This window comes from Dermacentor variabilis, chromosome 3 (assembly GCF_050947875.1).
Source record: "Dermacentor variabilis isolate Ectoservices chromosome 3, ASM5094787v1, whole genome shotgun sequence".
Taxonomy (NCBI): Eukaryota; Metazoa; Arthropoda; class Arachnida; order Ixodida; family Ixodidae; genus Dermacentor; species Dermacentor variabilis.
Window position 1 is genome coordinate 30,075,386 of NC_134570.1, and position 18,587 is coordinate 30,093,972.

Here is an 18,587-nt window from a genome sequence, read left to right on the forward strand (position 1 = left end):
TCTCAAAACAGTTCTACCTTTTGGGACGTATAGTGTCGAGTGTACTGCACTGAACTCAAACTGCTGCGTTCCATTTCTATGTCCGTTCTTCGGTACATTAATGCGCTACAGCTTCGAGCTACGGATCCGATACCGCTCGATCCTTTGTTCGGAGGGCAGTGAACGTGTACGCGAACACCAAAAGAAAGTTGAATTTAAATAAAATACCACAGAGCTTGTTTTGATGGAGGAGCCCGGCATCATCTTATGGCTTTCACAACCAGCTGGGCGGCTTCGACGGCGCAAGGACCTCGCGAAATCGTGAGGAGAAACAGAGAGCCCCCTTCCACGGCTTTTCGAGCAAACATGAGCCGCGGTTCGGTGAGCACAGATTCAATGGCCTTCGACAGCAGGGCGAAACAAACGTTCGTCTTTTAAAGCATCGCAGGCACTCGATGCCGCCGCCGCAGCCTCAATATGTAACTACACGTGCGCCGTGGCGCCCGCGCCTGCTTCTCATCAAAGGGACGGGCGCATGCAAAGCGAAACAGCATGGTAACGGGCTTCGATGCCCCCGCTAAAAACACAGATCCGCTTCAAGTGGTGCGGCGCCGAGCCGGCTTTCCAGCAGAGCCTGTGGTCAAGGCGAGGCGCAGACTCCTCTTCAGTATCTAGGGCCTGGATTTGGACTTATCGCTGCTATACGCAGCGTACGGTAATCGTATACGCACACGACGGCTCCATTTCGTCTCGCCGGGCCCGTTCGTTGATGATTCAGAATCCAGACGCCATGTGTTCGGCTAAACTTAGCTGAGCGAGGCTCCGACAGAAAGGGTCCTTCGACCGCCCGCTGCGAACTTCAATTCGATGCGGCACCCGTTCTCAAAAGCTTTCGGGAGACGAAAGTCTCCCGAAAGCTCTCCCGAAAGTCTCCCGACTGCCCTCCTACGCGCGCGGCGTCGCCGACGTCGGAATTTATAGACCCTGGAAAATTCAACATTGAAAGACGTATAAGGTACAGGTAAAGAAGAAAAAAAGGAAAGAAGAAAAGAAAAGAACCTGTGATGTTCCTTGCCACAGGCCCCTGTGCTCTCTATAGCCCTATACACAAATACGCACCTTCCGTGAAAAAAAAAAAATAATAAAAAGGAAGAATTCGAACACCCACAGGGGAGCGTTCACACCACTAGTTCCTATAGTTTCTGAAAGGGGCTGTAAAGGTACGCCAAAGCGTTTCGCTTTCCACGCATTTTATTTTCTAAAGCAATTCGCCTCTTAAGGACTTCTACGCTTTGAAGAACCAAGTTGCGCATTAAAAAAAAAAAAAACAGCCACAGGAAAATTGTGACGGATACGGAAAGAGCGCTCTTTCCGTCTCCGTCGCCTTTTCCTTAGGTTGTCTTTTTCGAATGCGCAACTTGATTTTTCAAAGCAATGCGCCAACTAGCCCGGGAAGAAGTTCTTCTAAACTTCTACGCTGATTCTAAAGCGGTGTGCTTATACTGAAGGCACAGAAATGACCACGCAAGAGAGAACGCAGAAGAAAATCACAATGTTCGATAGGATTCAGAACGAGTTCCTTTGGGGTACGCGACCCGATACACAATGCGTGTGATGCCAGCACCATCCCATATTAAGTGCCACATAAGAATTAGTAGCGTGGGCACCTCCTAGAAGCGTGTAGATAGCTGTCCCGTTTTGTACGTCGCCCACATGCGCGCGCACACCCCAAACACACGTCACGTGTTCAGCGTATGAAGCCGCCTCGCAGGGTCGGTGCCGGGGTTTCCGGAATCGGTCGATAACCCGGCTTCGCGCCCCGCTACTCAAAGCCGGCTCCGCGAACGCGCAATTAACGCACAAGGAAGAAAGGAGAGCGCGAAAGCGAGTATACGTGCAAACGGATAAAAACGAAGCACTGCAGCGGGAACCGCACGGTTTCGATACCGCGTAGCCCGGCTCGCTAAAACACTTGCCCGACTCCAACCCCATCCCCTTCTCCAACGCCTTGCCACTCCGAACCTTCCCCACCTGCCTCCATTTTTTTTTTAAATATATATAAAGCGCCGCCAGTCACCGGCCTGCCAGGGGAACGTGTACAGTAACGAATATAAGAAACAATAATAAACGGAACATGCGCGTTGAGTATATATATATATATATATATTTTTTTTTAAATCTCTATACAGGAAGAAGACGAGGAAAAGAACGTGAGTCGCGCAGCTCTGAGCACGCCGGCTGTTGAACCCGGGGCCCGGGCGGGCGTTCGTGGAATTAGGAACCACTCAGTTCTGCTCTCGTCTTTCCGGTGGGGGTAAGTGGGTGGATGGGCGCGGGAGCGCGCGGTTGTTTTTACTCCGGTGCTCTTGCCGCAGTGTACGTTTCACCAGGCCCATTTTGTCTTCGCGACGGCCACTCCAGTTGCTCCGCTTTAGAACCTTCACCTTCGCGCCTCTTCGCACGACGCCAGCTTTCTTTCTTCTTCAAAAAAAAAAAAAAAAAGAGGGGGAGAGGAAAGGAAACCCGCTTTCGTTTCACGCTTCACTTTGTTTCCGGACCGTCATGAAGCAGCGCCGTTAGTCTTCTTTATTTCTCTCACACGTGCGCTTTTCCTTCTTTAAATGCCATAGCATTGCAGGCGGACCACACACATCCTGTAGGCATCTGTCTGACGAAAAATGTGGGCCGATCCCGGAGGCAATTCACCTTAAGAAGGCGTCACTAAGCGCTGTAGCTGTCGCGAGCGAAGAATACGAGAAAGTGGCACGTGACACAAGCGCCGGATGTTTCAAGGAGCGACTTTGGCACGCGAGAAGCCTGCGTGCGACCGTGGCCTGTGATTAGAGCACTAAGGCTGTTGTGCTGGAAGACGGCGGTTCGATACAATCATTGGACGCGAATTCATTTATAGCATTATAGGCGGACTTCCCCCCTGTTTAGAGCCGTATAACGGAAAACTAATAATAATAATAATAATAATATTTGGGGTTTTACGTGCCAAAACCACTTTCTGATTATGAGGCACGCCGTAGTGGAGGACTCCGGAAATTTCGACCACCTGGGGTTCTTTAACGTGCGCCTAAATCTAAGTACACGGGTGTTTTCGCATTTCGCCCCCATCGAAATAACGGAAAACCCGAATTGGAAACGGCGCATCGATAAATGGGAGTGTGCAAGGTCGCCCGTGACGCCTCGCAAGCAGCTGTCGAGACATCTCAATCTAAGTGTGCTATCGCGCACTTAGAAAATTAGCAGTGTTCTTCCTTCTTCGTCTTCTCCTTTATGAGGGAAATGTAAGCGTGCTTATTCATCTTGGCAGATGACAGTTTTCCGTTAGCTTTGCTGGTTAATGCAGTTATGAGCCAGGGAACGTGCAGAACGCGTCCATCTGCTTGCAAGAATTTCGAGCGACATGCAAAACTGCGTACTGGTGCGGGAAATCGAACGTTGTTTTGCGTCCTACTGTTCTTTCCAATAACGAAATTTGGCTAAAACGTATTTTTTGAGTATCCAAGCCCTCTTGCTTTTCCTTAAAGGTTCTCGTTTTAAAGAATAATGCACAAACTTGAGCATCATTGATGGTTTCGCAAGATGAAACACAAAGAACTTGGAGCATACGCGATTTATTGAGAAACATTGCGCGCTGATTGAAAGACCCGTGCAATGTATACAATGATTCGTTCCTTGTCCACGTTATCGTCCTGGTGGAATTCATCATTGTGACTCGGGTGTTCGTATCGTCTTAGTCGAAGTAAACTTTTTTTAAACACGTGTTTCCATTGGCTAATCGTACACGCACAATGTATGCTATCAAAGAGAAAAATGAGAACTGACATTTTTTTTTAACAGCTAACGAGCAAATATTGTCGGGAGTGACTGTTGAAGGAGAGTGTGCGGCTCTCTGACATGCTCTCTGAGGTCAGGCGGTGTCCGTGGTAGCATTACCAGAGTGCCATTAGGAGTGTCAAGGTTGAAAAAAAGTGTGCGAGCGTGTGAAGTGCGAGAAGCCGGTCACGTGGTTGCACTTCGCTCCTCGAAGAGGCAGGACGTTTGTCTAGAGAGTTTCTGAAGAAAAAAAAAAAACACCTCGCAATGCGGTGAACGCTGTTTAAATCATGGATCCGGGACCTCGAAGAGGTGCGACGTAGTAGCGCTCACGGATGTTTGTCGCATTTACCGCTAAATTGCCACTGAATATTTTCTGGTATACATTCCATTTAATAACTGCCTGCGGGGCGTTGAAAAATGTCGGATGCGATGTGCGCACTACTGACGTTATATATCCGCTAGCCAGCCATCGGACGCATGCGGGGCTAGAACCGCTTAGGTGTCGTTTAAAGCCGGCTAAACAATAAATAGACAATTATTATAACTCTGCCGAGATTGCTCCGACAGTATGTACTATCTTATTGTGTTCTAGCGCAAGCTGAACGCTAAGGACAACAGAAAGAATGTACGTACAACAGAAAGTATGTACTACTCGCTCACAGCCAGTTTGGCCACATTGGAATTCAGTCACAGTTGGTCTGTAAGAAGGACGCGGCGAGCCAAACCGCAGTGTGTATAAACGCGACACCGGCACAAGGTCGCGCGGCGCGCGCTGGATCGGCGCTGGCGCGACGACATCGTTTTCGCTTCGGACGACGACGACGACGTGACAGCGCACGCATGGGGTGACCTCCGCGCGTAAGCGTTTCCTTCGCGAAGAGTAGGGCCCGCAATGACCCCCGTGTAGTGAGTGTATGGGCATTTTTTTTTTGTCGACTGCCAGACCTCGAGCTCCGCGCCCAGTTCCGTTCCGCAACAAAAGCCATCCATATATGCAGCCGCGGTATATACACGATTGCTTCGAAACCAGTTCTGCATTTTATGTACGCCGCGGATGGCGGACCGGTGGAGGAGATTTCTTTTTTTTTTTTTTTTCGCGGTGGGTGGACGTCGATCGGCCTCGATCGGCACACATGCTGGCTTTCCCATAGCTGCTGCTGCAGATACAGGCGAAGCAATGTGACCACGCGGCTAACCAGTGGCACACATAAGTTGTTCGATCTCGGGACAAGCCCCGCCTGGGCGAGCTACTCTACGCTATTCGGAACGCAGATGATGTTCGTAGGTGCAGGCGACCACGCGGGGGAAATAAAAGCTGAGGCGAGCATGGCTAGGATTTTCTTTTTTTTTTTTCTTTCTTTCTTCTTTTTCTTTTTTTTTTGTCTAGAGAGAGCGAGAGGAATATAGGAAGGCAGGGATGTTAACCAGTCAAGAGTCTGGTTGGCTACACCACACCGGGGGTAGGGAGAAGGGGAACAGAGCGAAGGGAGAGATGGTTTTGCCAAAAGAGCGAGCAGTACGGGTAGAAATGCGACGATCACAATGACGATGACTGATGGTCTTCAAAGTCCCAAAGCAGCAGGCGAGCTATGAGAGACGCCGTAGTAAGGGGAGAGAGCGAGTTCGCGGTTCGGAGTTTTTCGACGTGCACCAGGAGCGCGCGCGCCTGCGGAGACTCCGCGCCTCGCCCCTATCGCTATGCCCGATGAGGGAATTGAACCACTGACCTCGTGCTCAGCAGTACAACTCTACGGGCACCTAACCTCCGGCGCGGCGGTTATCAAACAAATAATGTTTAAGCGAACTGACAGACGGGGACAAGCAATGTACATATACAAATAAGCGCTAAATGCGCTTGAATTGACACGTTCGAGCGCGTTCGCTTGCGCGTACCCGTGAGTCACTGCGCTTAAACATTCTCAAGTACGGTCTTACCGACGAGAACCAATCTCAACGCTCGAACACAGAACATGCCACACGTAGAAACGGGATCAATGCTGGATATAGGGATTCATGCAGGTATTAATGCTGTGCTCGAAGCCAATTATACGGTATGCGTATACGCATACGGTTAGCGGGAACATCAAATTAGTATTTCGGGACCGATGACACCTCAGTTTCTTATTTACACGGAAGCCTCGGTGACATCTTAACAGTGTATGCCTACCCAATGCCTCCCAACACGCAAGCACGTTTCTTTTTTTCCTTGTGAAGTTAAATAGTTTGATGGTTCGAATGCTAATTTCAAGAGCCAACCGAGCTCCACACCGCGGTTGCCGGGACGGACGCCGCGAGAGCCCGGAGCGGGCGCTCCGCGCGGGCGTGTAACAAGGCGGAAAATCCGGTTGTTGGCGCAGCAGGCACCGGCGGGCGGCCTCCGTCGTCAATTCCTTAGTAGGTCTCGCCGGCGCACGGGGCCGACGACTTGGGCCGACTGGAAGTGGGTCTCGCGGCCGGCACAGAGCTCACGGCGACGAGGGGGGCCCCTCGTCTGGGGGCGCGCACACCACTGCAGCTACAGCAGCCATCCCCGCCGCTACCCGGGCGCCTCGCGAAAAATGGAACTCCCGCTTCTCGCTCGGAACGGACCAAGGCTGCGGCGGCCGAGGCGGGCTCGATCGCCGGCGAAGCAGCTGGGCGAAGCGACGGCGGCGACGAATTCCGGCGGCGCTGCGGGGCCCCTCGCGTTCGTGCGCAAAATAATAATAAATAAATCATAATAACCTGGGCAGGAACCATAGGAGTGTGATCGCAAAAAGCAGAACGAAAGGTTCCCGGTATACAGGTACCTGCCGAAGTGCGCTGCGACGAATACGTGTATTGGCTAAAGACTAAAGAGAAGAACTACCTATAGTTGAACTGTATCTGTAAGTCATCGTTCTGCAGTGTCAGTGAAAAGAGAAAGAGACACTCTTAGCGAAGAAGGAGGCTCAGGAGCACCGGAAAAGGGCGCGAAAAAAATAATAAAAAATCGTAATAAACTGGGCAGGAACCATCGGAGTGTGATCGCAAAAAGCAGACCGAAAGCTTCCCGGTATATATGATACCTGCCGAAGTACGCTGCGATGAATACGTGTATTGGCTAATACCACAACCTGTCTTGCACCTCTCTCTCTCTCTCTCTCTCTCTCTCTCTCTCTCTCTCTCTCTCTCTCTCTCTCCCCGGCATATAGTTTCCTAGCCGCAAGTACATGGCGGTTCACCAGCATGGGAATGATGTGCAGTACGCGAATATTAGTTAAACGTTGTCTTTTCTGACTTCAGACGGCTTTGTGACTTTTAGAATTGATCATTTTTCGACAAAATATTGTGCTATAAACGAAACTATTCGCACCGATTATTCGTGTGCCTTCTGCGTTTATGAAAATAGGTTGGCTTCGAGCTTTAGGTCAACCAAGTATAAAGCGCAGTCAGTAAGTAAAACGCAGTAAGGCGCGAAAACATCCGAAGCCATAAGCGCATGGACCAGACAAATCCATGCGTACTAGCCATCCTTCCCACGCTATAGTTGGATGATTGCAACATCACGGTTCCCGCTATAGTAATTTCAGTGGGAAACTCTCCGGCATCCGTGACCGGCCTTTTTTTTTTTTTCCCCTATAGGCCAGACCGGCCATGCACGCAAGCCGAACGGAAGAACCGAACAGAACTTCGATATAAAATATTACGTAAGGCCTTTTCATCACACGCAGCGCATACTTTTACAGGCGCCAACGTGGAAACGAGATTCAAGCGTGATTTGTCGCGTACTGCACCAACGCCGCCCACGCTGGGAGTTGCTGACAGAGGCCTGCAACCTTAATCGAGCCTCGCAGTACGCACAGATTTCGAAATTTTGATTTTGAGAAAGGCGCAATAAAAAACGAGGCCACGAAGCGATGAACGAGAACGACGCAGCATATTTTTCTTTTTCTGCGCATATATATATATATATATATATATATATATATATATATATATATATATAAATATATCTAAAGGCGATGTCTGATGCACAACAAACGAACTCTACAACAACTGCGACCGAGGTGAGTCGTAGGTTTTCGCCATGTCACGATTTCGTATCAGCCGTACACGGTAATACGGCAACCTCGAACCGGTTTCGTTTCACTGCGGGTGAAAGCATTTACCGCACGGCCAGGCGCTTTCCCGTATACGGTAATGCGGCACTGCTAAAATCATATTTTACAGGGAGTCGAGCGCGCAGAATATCCAGTACGTTCGAACCAAGATCACATATAGTGCGACATGCAGTGCAAAATTCAGTTCACCGTTATCGATGTCAAAGAAGCATTGGGAAAACTGCATTCCCACGTTTATGCCACATCAAATAGATTTAGCCGCGCCGTATTATACGCCTGTACACTCTAAGGATTAAAATTAAATTATGGGGTTTTACGTGCCAAAACCCCTTTCTGATTGTGAGGCATGCCGTAGTGGAGGTCTCCGGAAATTTAGACCACCTGGGGCTCTTTGACGTGCACCTAAATCTTAAGTACACGGGTGTTCTCGCATTTCGCCCCCATCGAAATGCGGCCGCCGTGGCCGGGATTCGATCCCGCGACCTCGTGCTGAGCAGCCCAACATCATAGCCATGTACAGTCTAAGGAAGCGTACTCGGTGGCGCGGTAAATGTTTCCGTGTAATGAAATATGCAGCATGCGCAAAGCAGTGAAATGCCATATACTATAATACGGCCAGCTGTTTCGTACAGTAGTACAAGGTAGTGCTAAATCATTGTTGGCAGCATGCATTGCTCCAACGCTGATGTATAGAGTGTGTTTCAGCGAACATTTCATTTTTTTTAATTACCTGTGGCAGATAACACAATTCTAGTCTATGAGCTGATCTACTCCAAGAGGTGGACATTACTTGCACGTCCTTATGGAACATATTGCAATTTGCAAATTCTAGCGGGTGAGACTGCAAGGCATATCTACTTGATAAGACACCTTTTACGAAACATGCGCCGTCAAACTTGCGATGAAAATACACTTTCGTTCCATTTACTTTCTTAACAAAACGTCGTCATATGGATTGAGGCACAAAAGTAGCTGGAACACCAATGCCTTTTTCCGCAAAGTTCGGGAATAAATATCCCGAAACTGGTGTCGTCCTGACACTTCGTTCCAAGTGCCTTGCGAACTCACCGACTAGGATTTGTAAATTGCGATATGTGCCATAAGGTAATTAGTTAGAAATTTGAATAGTGAATGTTTCTTTAATCAGTCGATTATGAATGTCAATTCTTTGTGCAAGTAATGTCCGCCTCTTAGAGTAGACCAGCTCAGGGACTAGAATTCTGTTAACGTGCCACACGCAATTACAAAAAAAAATTGAAAGTGTTCGCTCAAACACCCGGTATATAGAACACGGAAATGCAAAAAAGCGCAGGGGTAGGTCCATTTAGAAGCACGTGAACGGTATCCACGCATGCGCAATTGGAGACAGAACAGGTAAGAGAGGTAAACAAAAACTCCGGTTCCGCATTTTCCTATATGCTAACCTCCTCCGTGGTTCAGAAGAGGGGCCTCCCGCTCGATTCTCCTACATCGTATACGTCATCGATTCTGGACCACCGATTCCTGTTCTGCTTGTTCGCCTCGCTTTCTGCTCAGAGTCCCCGACAGGCGAGCTACACGCAGCCGGCCAGTAGGGGGGGGGAGGGGGGGAGGACGCTTTCTACCGCGCCGCTTTCTTTCTCGCTTTATACAACCCGCCAGAATTATCGCGAGAGCGGCAGGCGAACTGTTCCCCTCGACATCCACTTCTTCCAAGGGCACGGCGGTCAGGCGAGGAAGCTCGCCGCGCCGGGTCACCGAAGCTGCTCGAAGCGCGGGGAGTAACACGGGCAGATTGTGTCCAATACCCCTGTCACGCGGGAAAGATTTAAGGTAATTTGCAGCGAATGGCACTCACATTTCATGTCATCAGTTCGCTGCTACGCAGGGATATTTGACATTACACGACGGAAATTGCATTCTAGATCGAACGCCCCGGTAATTCATCGAGTCTGTTTAGGAAGCTAACGCGCACTAAGCAAGAACCTGGTGCAAACTTTTAACTGCTGTCGCAGTAAATATTATAAGCTTCCGTAAGCGTGTCCGTATGCATGTGCGTCTGCATACGGTGGGGGAGCAGAGGACGTGATTGGGGGGAGGGACAGGGGGGAGGCGTTTCAATGTGAAGTGCAATATAAAGAGTATCTATCTATCTATCTATCTATCTATCTATCTATCTATCTATCTATCTATCTATCTATCTATCTATCTATCTATCTGCGAATAAAGGAGACAAAAGACTGCGGCCATTAAGCCTCAGCTCGGAGAGGAGGAAGATGCACGAGATCCTGGACTCCGTCCTCGAGAACACTGGGAAGAGTCGAGCGCGGCGGCGCACTGACCACCATGCGGCTGCAGTATTCTACACAGAGCGTCGACGGCTGCGGCGAGGTCGGGCAGGTAGGTTGAGCCAGGAAGTGGGAAGAAGGAAGCGCCACGACACACCACGCTGATGACGAACACGGCGCCGCTCATGATGACCGCAGGAGCAACAACGGAAGCCCGCCTTCCAGACAAGGGCCAAGGGGCGGGTTGCTCGGGTGGGAAGCGGGGCGGGGGACTCAGGAAACATGGGTTCAAGCGAGGAAGGAAGATGCGCGTGGACGATTTGCGTGGCGCGCGATATAATTTGGGCACTTGGGGAACCCCCGACAAGGACAGGAGGGGGCGGTTCCGACGGAGGAGCCAGAAAAAAAGAAAGAAAGACAGAAAAAAAAGGAGGCGTCTCGTAACGATTCACTACTACCACTGCGTTTTCGTGTACAGGTATACGTGCGGGCGCGCGGGCGCACACACACACACGCACGTCGAGACCCTATTCGGTAGGCGCTGATTTCCGGCGACCCGACCGACTGACTGACCTTGGCAGGCCGCTGCCTGCTGCGGTCGGCCGCTGCCTGCGAGGACGTCGAACCTGGCTCCAACGAGCGAGCGAGCGAACTTTTGGCTCAGTCACCCCGGGCAGTAGCTACTACTGCCTTCTTCTGGCTGGCTGATTCGCAGCACTGCCACGCGTGGCATCACACTCCACTTCACGCGCGGCCCCCCTGCGGCGCCCTGCAGCCAGCGGGACGCCCTCCTCCTCCTCCTCGTCCCTCGCATCCTCTCTCACTACCTTGCCTTCAGTGCAAGTGGCCCCGCTGTTGCCATGCAGCCGCACTGCGATGGGGCAGCACGCTCAGATTCCCGTTGATCGCTCGCGCAGGTATGCGGAAGGTGGGAGCCTCGAAATCCTTCATAAGAGCCGAGAGCTCTGGGTCAGTAGTAATGCGCCATTAGAGCGGAAGGTGCTGGGTCACTGACCTCTCGTGACAACGGAACGCTGTCGGTCAGCGCTGTTTCTGCACACTACACCGCCCATCCAGCTCCGCACCCCTTTGCGTTTGCGTAAATCCACTGCCGAGTGGCGCGGCCCTAGCCGCCGCCCCATACCAAGATCTAAGTTATACGTGCGCTTTGCAAGCATCACCAGCGAATACGCATTGCCGAAAGCTGCGAGCGACGCCCTGGACCGATGTCTCCGATGCTCAGCATACATTCGCCGTCAAGAACTTCTTTTCCCACACTATCTTCCTGTCTCGGGATTACTTCTCCCTGATAAGAACAAGGCTATGGGTCAGTGCTACCGAATTACGCTGGCGCGAACGGTTATATTTGTGACGTATACTGTTAAGGTTTATTGCATTGATGTAACCGGTTTACTTACGCACTGCCGCGAGCGCGCTAGAATTTTTATAACTACGTAATAATATCGTTTGCGACAGCCCCCCTAAAATCTTTTTTTTTAATCAGTTGTGAGGAGAAGCGCTGTATTCTATTGTTGTGTCCGCTCTCCTTCTTGTTTAGCAAACGCAACCAACGCCTATAGCACAACGTATGCCGAGAAACTGTAGAAAGGTTGTCAACGTAACTGTACAAACCTAAGTACAGAGACTCAGCTGACCCATATCGCAAGTGTGGTAAACGTGAAGAAAAGCACACAAGTCTCTCGTCGAGCCTCAGAAGCGTGAAACGGGGGGAAGAGTATAACGCTAAACAGATTAGCGTAATTCTTGAGATTTGTTCTGATGGCTGTGCGAAGGAGCTGTCGCACACGGTGACGCGCTCTCCCATCTCGGCTGTCAAAATGACAAATTATCTTTTACCGAACTGCATTTTTTTTTTAGAAAGACGAAAATCGCGATTACGACAAACTGCTTTTACGTATAGATTAAGACTCAACATTAAGTGCTAAAATTAAATTCTGGGGTTTTTCGTGCCGGAACCACTACACGGTTATAAGGCACGCCGTAATGGGGACGCATAGTTTAGGACTGAACATTAGGTGCTAAAATTAAATTCTGAGATTGTACGCCCCAAAACCACGATGTGATTATGAGGCACGCCGTAGTGGGGGACTCCAGAAATTTCTACCACCCTGGGATCTTCAACGTGCCGCCAATGCACGGTTCACGGGCGTTTTCGCATTTCGCCCCCGTCGAAATATGGCCGCCAACACTAAGTGTATTCAGGTCACTCAACCACAGCCGGAATCACTCAATACATAACGGAACACGTTGTGTGTATAGTTGCGAATAGCACGTCCAAGTTTTTTATTATTATTATTATTATTATTATTATTATTCAACCTCCTCGGTCTATCAAGGTTCTTTCCTTTTTTTCGTTGCGTATTGAATATGGGTTTTGTAATGTGAACCCTTAAGAGCCAAATTTCTCAACTTTTGGACCGTGGGCCCAAAAAAAAAAAAAAAAGAAAGAAGCGGCACTGTACATGATCCACTCAGGCTCTGCTGTTTTTTTTTTTTTCATACAATAGTTCAGATTTTTGGAGACACAGACTTCGGTTAATGCAGATGCGGGACCCTTCAGCGGCCCAGGAACATTTGCTTCATATGAAATTTAGAATTGATGTCCCCGTGTCTTCTTTCTTCTAATATTTATTTGTGCATAGTTTTGCTCCGAATCATCATGCCAGAGAAAAAAGAGTAGCCGGCGCCGCCTACAGGCCTCAACATATTTTTAAACACCGCCAAGAGAGATAGAGAGAGAGAGCAAAGAATAACTGACCGACCACGGTGGCCTTTTCAATTCCTTAAGTCGCTCACTGCGAACCACAGTTGATTGAGCTAACGCCGCTGCTCCGGCTCTCCATCCTCCGGTGCGGTGGCGAGCGTCTTCATTTTCCTCAAAGGTAGCGAGCTTTCTTTTTTTTTTAATTACTCATCTTAGGCCACACATACGCCATGCCGAAACCCTTTTCTTTCAACTGCGTATCGTTCTACGAAGACCACGAATCTGCTCAGCCGGAGACGAACACGTTGAACGCGCTTCCTGCCTTATATAAACGGTTGACTGCAGCATAGAAGGCGGTCGCTGAGAATATAGGGTGTGCCAGCTACCGTTAGCCAAGCTGTTCAATAAAAAAAGCAAATAATACTTAAAAATGCATGGTGCGAGGTACGGATCTTAAGGCCTAAGGGTGTTCGATCATCAGACCTATGACGACCGAACATCGTAGATCTTATAATTGCATGATGCACCGTGTTTCCTTTATTTAATTTTCATTTTCGTTGAACGGCTTGGCTAACATTAGCGGGGACCCACGGTGTGTTGTAACGAGTGTAACACTGCATTGCTGCTCAGACACTAGCCAATACATCACACATCTCTGATCTGAAAGTGATCTGGAAACCACGATGAGAGGAAGTTTACAACGCCGTAAAAGTACAAGCATTAATCAAGAGGAAAAGTCCGGCTGAAACCGCATTCGGCCATACATGTAATTGAATATCTGACTAAACTGAAATTTCGAAGAAACGATGGTCTCAGCATCATGGTCCAACATGCGAAACATACCATGCAAGAAAGAAATAAAGAATGCGTAGTGCTGTCTTAAGAGCGCTGGGGCTCGAAGTAGGATAAGCACTGGTTTAATTCACCAAAGCATCGCGCATTTGTTTTTCTTTAATGACAGTCGTTCGAATGCACTAAACAAATTCAAACTAACAAATGACAGTATACGAGCAATGTCGAAAAATTCAATTTTATATATGGTGTCCTTGAATGCTTCTTCTTTCTGATGTAATTAGGGCATCTCGAGTGCTTATACGTTATGGTTTGAAATTGTGATTTCAAATTTTGCGCACGACTCACTCTTATGTACCGCATGTTGCTCTTTGTGCCAAGGGGATGGCGAGGCTAGACACGCTGCCAATATGCAGCTTTTACCCTGCTATCCTCACCATAAATGTCACTTTCTGTTATGGTACAAATGTACTGATGCGGTGAATTAAACCAAACCTCAAATTCTGGCGAGCGGACGGACAAGTTCAGTCCGTTACATGTCGCATGAGCTACAGTTTCCAGTTTTCATTAAAAAAGAGAAAAGAAAGAAAAGAAAATGACGATCCGACATCAAAGTGACTCGACGCCACGTCATGGAAAAGCTGCGGATGCCGCGCGGCGAAGCGCGCATCCAGGAGGGGGCGCGCGCTCTCCGGTCGAATCAGGAAGGAAGCAAAGCAGCGGGCAGGGCGCAACAAGCATTCGCGCATCCGCTGACCGACCGGCCTGCCTGCCGGCACCAGAAGCGGCACGGCGTGTGCTGCGGCCTGGCACCACTGACCCAGTCGTTTTCTTCTTTCCTGCTCGCCGGTCATTGACCTGAGCCGGCACAACGCCGTCGCCGATGCACGGAGGTCGGGCGTGCCAGCGGGCGACCTTCCCGTGGCCTTTTTCCCTTCCGACCTCGCGGCCACACCGCGCCGACGATACCATTGTTCCGCCGGGCTCCATTGTCCTTCCTGATGATGATGACGACACCACGCGCCCTGGCAGTTACCTGTCCTATAGCTCCGTTCCGACGCGCCCACCACGCCTGGTGCGCTCCTTGCTGCGTTATATATACATGCTACACACGCGCGCGCGCGCCTTCTCTCGCATCGAGCCCAAGCGCGGCCCAGGTCCCGTCCGACGCACGTACACGCGTTGACGCACCCGCATGCGCGGCACCAGTAGCCGCGTTTACATGAATACGGTAGAAGCGTATCGTATTATCTTGCCGTATCGCATTCCGCTGATGCACCTCCGTTTACATGTATGCGCATCTCTCTGGCTGGCAAGCTAGCGCCGTCTAGTGTCACATTTGAAAATGAGCCCCACTACTTCCGGTAAGCATGCTTCCGCTGTCCCGCGCGAACAATCCGAAAGCGATACCATACGCACCGAGTGAGCTATGTGCTTCAGTGCGTCTCTGCATCTGCACGTCCTGCTTCTCTTGTCTGCGTGGATGAATTTGCATGTAGTTTGGTTTGCATTAGCACTTATCCGCTACCAAGAGCGTTGCCGACAAATACGGCTGCTGCACACTCAAGCTTTGCAACTTGGCGCCAGTGCCACAACGGCGTCGACTCTCAGCGGATTGGCGCTGATGCAAGGTAAGAAAAACGTCCTAATTATGTGGCCCACCCTTGTTTACGCGAATTGCGTGTTCTTTAAAAAAAGAAAAGAAACGACTTATAACATCATGAGTTGGAAATATGATTCTTTTGTAATCTGCACGTACCATGATCGATTTGATGCACTGAAAAGAAAGCGAGCGTTATATTGTTAAAAAAAAAAAACTTTGTCACACGTCTACGGTGCTGTGAAAACCGCAGTTTTGTTAATAATCTACTGGCATTGCTCCTCCATCTATGTGAACCGCATTTATTGCAACATGGCATTATTTTCTTTGCCAAGTACTAGCCGCATTTTGTAGGACATGATGTTTCGTTAACACGTTTCACTACTAAGAAATTGTAAGGAAACGTTAGCTTTCTGTGCGCGCTTTTATATGTCCCACAAGCTGTGGCTGTGGTTAACAAAAAATTGAATATGAAGTAACAATCCACTGTAGTTCCCTGTGGAGAATACTGCATGTTTTAGGTAGAAATATGTAGAAATGCTTGCAGTGTTCCCGCTAATTTATTCGTGCATTATTTTACAGATCGTTTATCAAAAGAGCGGCGCAAGCGGTCTTTCTGGGCAAAAACAAGATGTGATGTATGGTGGTGTCGCATCGTCTTAGAAGAATTCACGGACAGCGACTGGAGGGAAAATTTCCGCATGAGCCGGGCTTCATTTTATGAGCTTGTCTCTCTCATGGGAGATTATATGTCACCCAAATCTGGCTGGGTGAGAGCTCCCTTGCCCCTGGAAAAGAGAGTGGCCATTGCATTGTACAAGCTAGCTAGTTGCTGCGAGTACAGGAATGTTGCAAACCAATTTGGCGTGCACAAAAGTACTGTAAAAAAGTGCTTTTACATGTTCTGTCGTGCACTTACCAAGTATTACTTGAAGACATTCATAATGCTACCATCAGCACAAGAAGCCACAGCAATAGCCAGAAACTTTGAGCTCAGGTGCCACTTGCCTCAAGTTTTCGGGGCGATTGATGGGACTCACATTCCAATAACTGCCCCGAAGAAAGGCTACAGAGACTTCGTAAACAGGAAGGGCTGGACATCGTACAATGTACAAGCCGTAGTGGATGACAGAGGCCTGTAAGTGTGTTTTAGCTATGCTTTCTAAACCTAAGACACCTAGACAACAAAATATAGGTTTCCAGTGCTGTAGTTATTCATAGTTCAGCTCAAAGCCAACATAAAATGCTAAGAGTATTGCAGCAAGATGCCATTTAGCTCACATTTGTGTGCAAGTCACTGCACCCATGTTCTGAAGAAAGGGCTTGACTACATTGTTTACTATAAATATGCTTTTATACCATGAAGGCTGCTGTGGATGACCAGGACTTGCATCTTCAGTTAATTTACAGCTAAGGACTCCTGCTACACTAAGTGCGTTATTTACTCAGTGATTTCTGTACAAAGTTGTGCAACTGTTGCGTCTTTCATATGGTGCATTCTTGCCTTACTTTTTCTCATGCATAGCTGAACACTTCCCCATGTTAGTGAGATTAGATAACAGCACAAAGCCTGGCATATCTTAAAACCTCCTCTGCAAAAAAAAGCATGATCTAAATGATGCCGAATTTTTCAGGTTTCGCAGCATCACTTGCAACGTGCCTGGATCAGCACATGATGCCACAGTGCTCAAGCTGTCCAACTTGTACCGGAGGAGCAACGACTTGCTGCCACAGGGAGAAAGAACCTTGCGCGGCTTCCAGATACCATTTATGCTGCTTGGCGACCCTGCGTACCCATGTTTGCCATGGATTTTAAAAGGCTATACAGGGGCACTCTCTAAGGAACAGGAGTCATTTAACGTTTACCATAGTTCAGGGCGCAATGTAGTGGAGCACGCATTTGGGCGGCTAAAGGGACGATGGCGCATACTTTTAAAACGCGCAGATACCAGCTATAAGTTTATGCCAACGGTAATAGCAGCAACGTGTATACTGCACAATTTCTGTGAACAAAGGCGGAAAAGCATCGCAGATGCGTGGCTGTCAGCTGTTCAAGATACGGAGCAAAACATCTATGTGCAGCCGTCTAACAGTCCTCAGGACCGGAATGCCGTCTATGCTATGAGAGACTTTTTGAAGCAGTACATGGCAGAAGAATTTCCTTTGCGCTCTGCTTCATGGTAGAACGTTAATAAAGGTCACGAAGTTAACATGGTAATTGTTAACACATTTTTAACATGTACCGAAGCAGAAGTACACTGGCCCTGTCTTAGATGACGAACTGCAATACGCCTATAAAAGTGAGAAGCAGTTACTCATTCATAAACTTGCAACCTGTTTGGAGATCACATGTTATGTGTTCAAATTATAAGGTGGTTGTGAGGAACAGAAGTTCCTAAGCTCAAGGTGTTCATTCCACCTTCAACATATCCCAGATAAAATGCAACAAAGTGTGAAAATAAAATGTTTATTAAGAACTGGAAGCACCATCTTGTCTGCTAAATTCAGCTTACAATTTGTACACAACAGTAACAAGGCAGCATTGCTTCTCATTAAGCAATGGAAGTGGCCAATACTTTCATGTAATATATATAAAAAATTTAAACAGTAAATGCAGGAGTAGTGGAAACACTGTCTTTGTGTACTACAATTGGTAAACATGTTTGTTACACGTGACAAAAAATAAATTTTGCTTAACTGTGAGAGGACATCCACAATAAAATGTGGCCACAATTGAGTGCGACCCACTGCAAAAATACCTAGAGTGACTAGGCACCACAGCACCTTTTATCCGTGATAAAATGTACAGAAAATATACAGGCACTGTATAAAGTGTCCTTCACAACAAAAAATTGCCAGACTGGCTAGACATCACAGGTTCTCTTGACTATAATAGGAGTCATAAAAGTCATAAATGATGTAGGCACTTGACAGTGTCACACAGAAAAAAACCTGTGGCTAGCCACCACAGCTCTATCACAAAATACAAAAAAATATAGGCACTGCATGTAGGCAAAATGTCACCAGAGGCTAGACAACATAGCTTTTGTTATCTGAGATAGTACCAAAAAAAATGCAGGCAATGTATTTGGTCCAGCAAAACAAAGGAGTGAGTAGACAACACAGCTCTCTTACCTGCGATAAAATAGATAAAATACAAAAAATGTAGGTACCACATAAACTGACTGGCAGGCAGCAAAAAATAACCAGACGGGCTAGACAACCCACCTTTTCATATCTGATGAAATAGTAAGAAATGCAGGCAATGCAATAAAATGACCTACAGCGAAAAATAGCAAGAGTGACTAGAGTAC

General features: G+C 48.4%; 1 protein-coding gene across 2 annotated transcripts in view; it reads right to left on the reverse strand.

The window, feature by feature from the left end:
* LOC142575350 (uncharacterized) overlaps positions 1–18,587 on the reverse strand; it is a 229,873-nt gene that overhangs the window by 149,860 nt on the left and 61,426 nt on the right. The gene's annotated exons all lie outside the window — the stretch shown is intronic.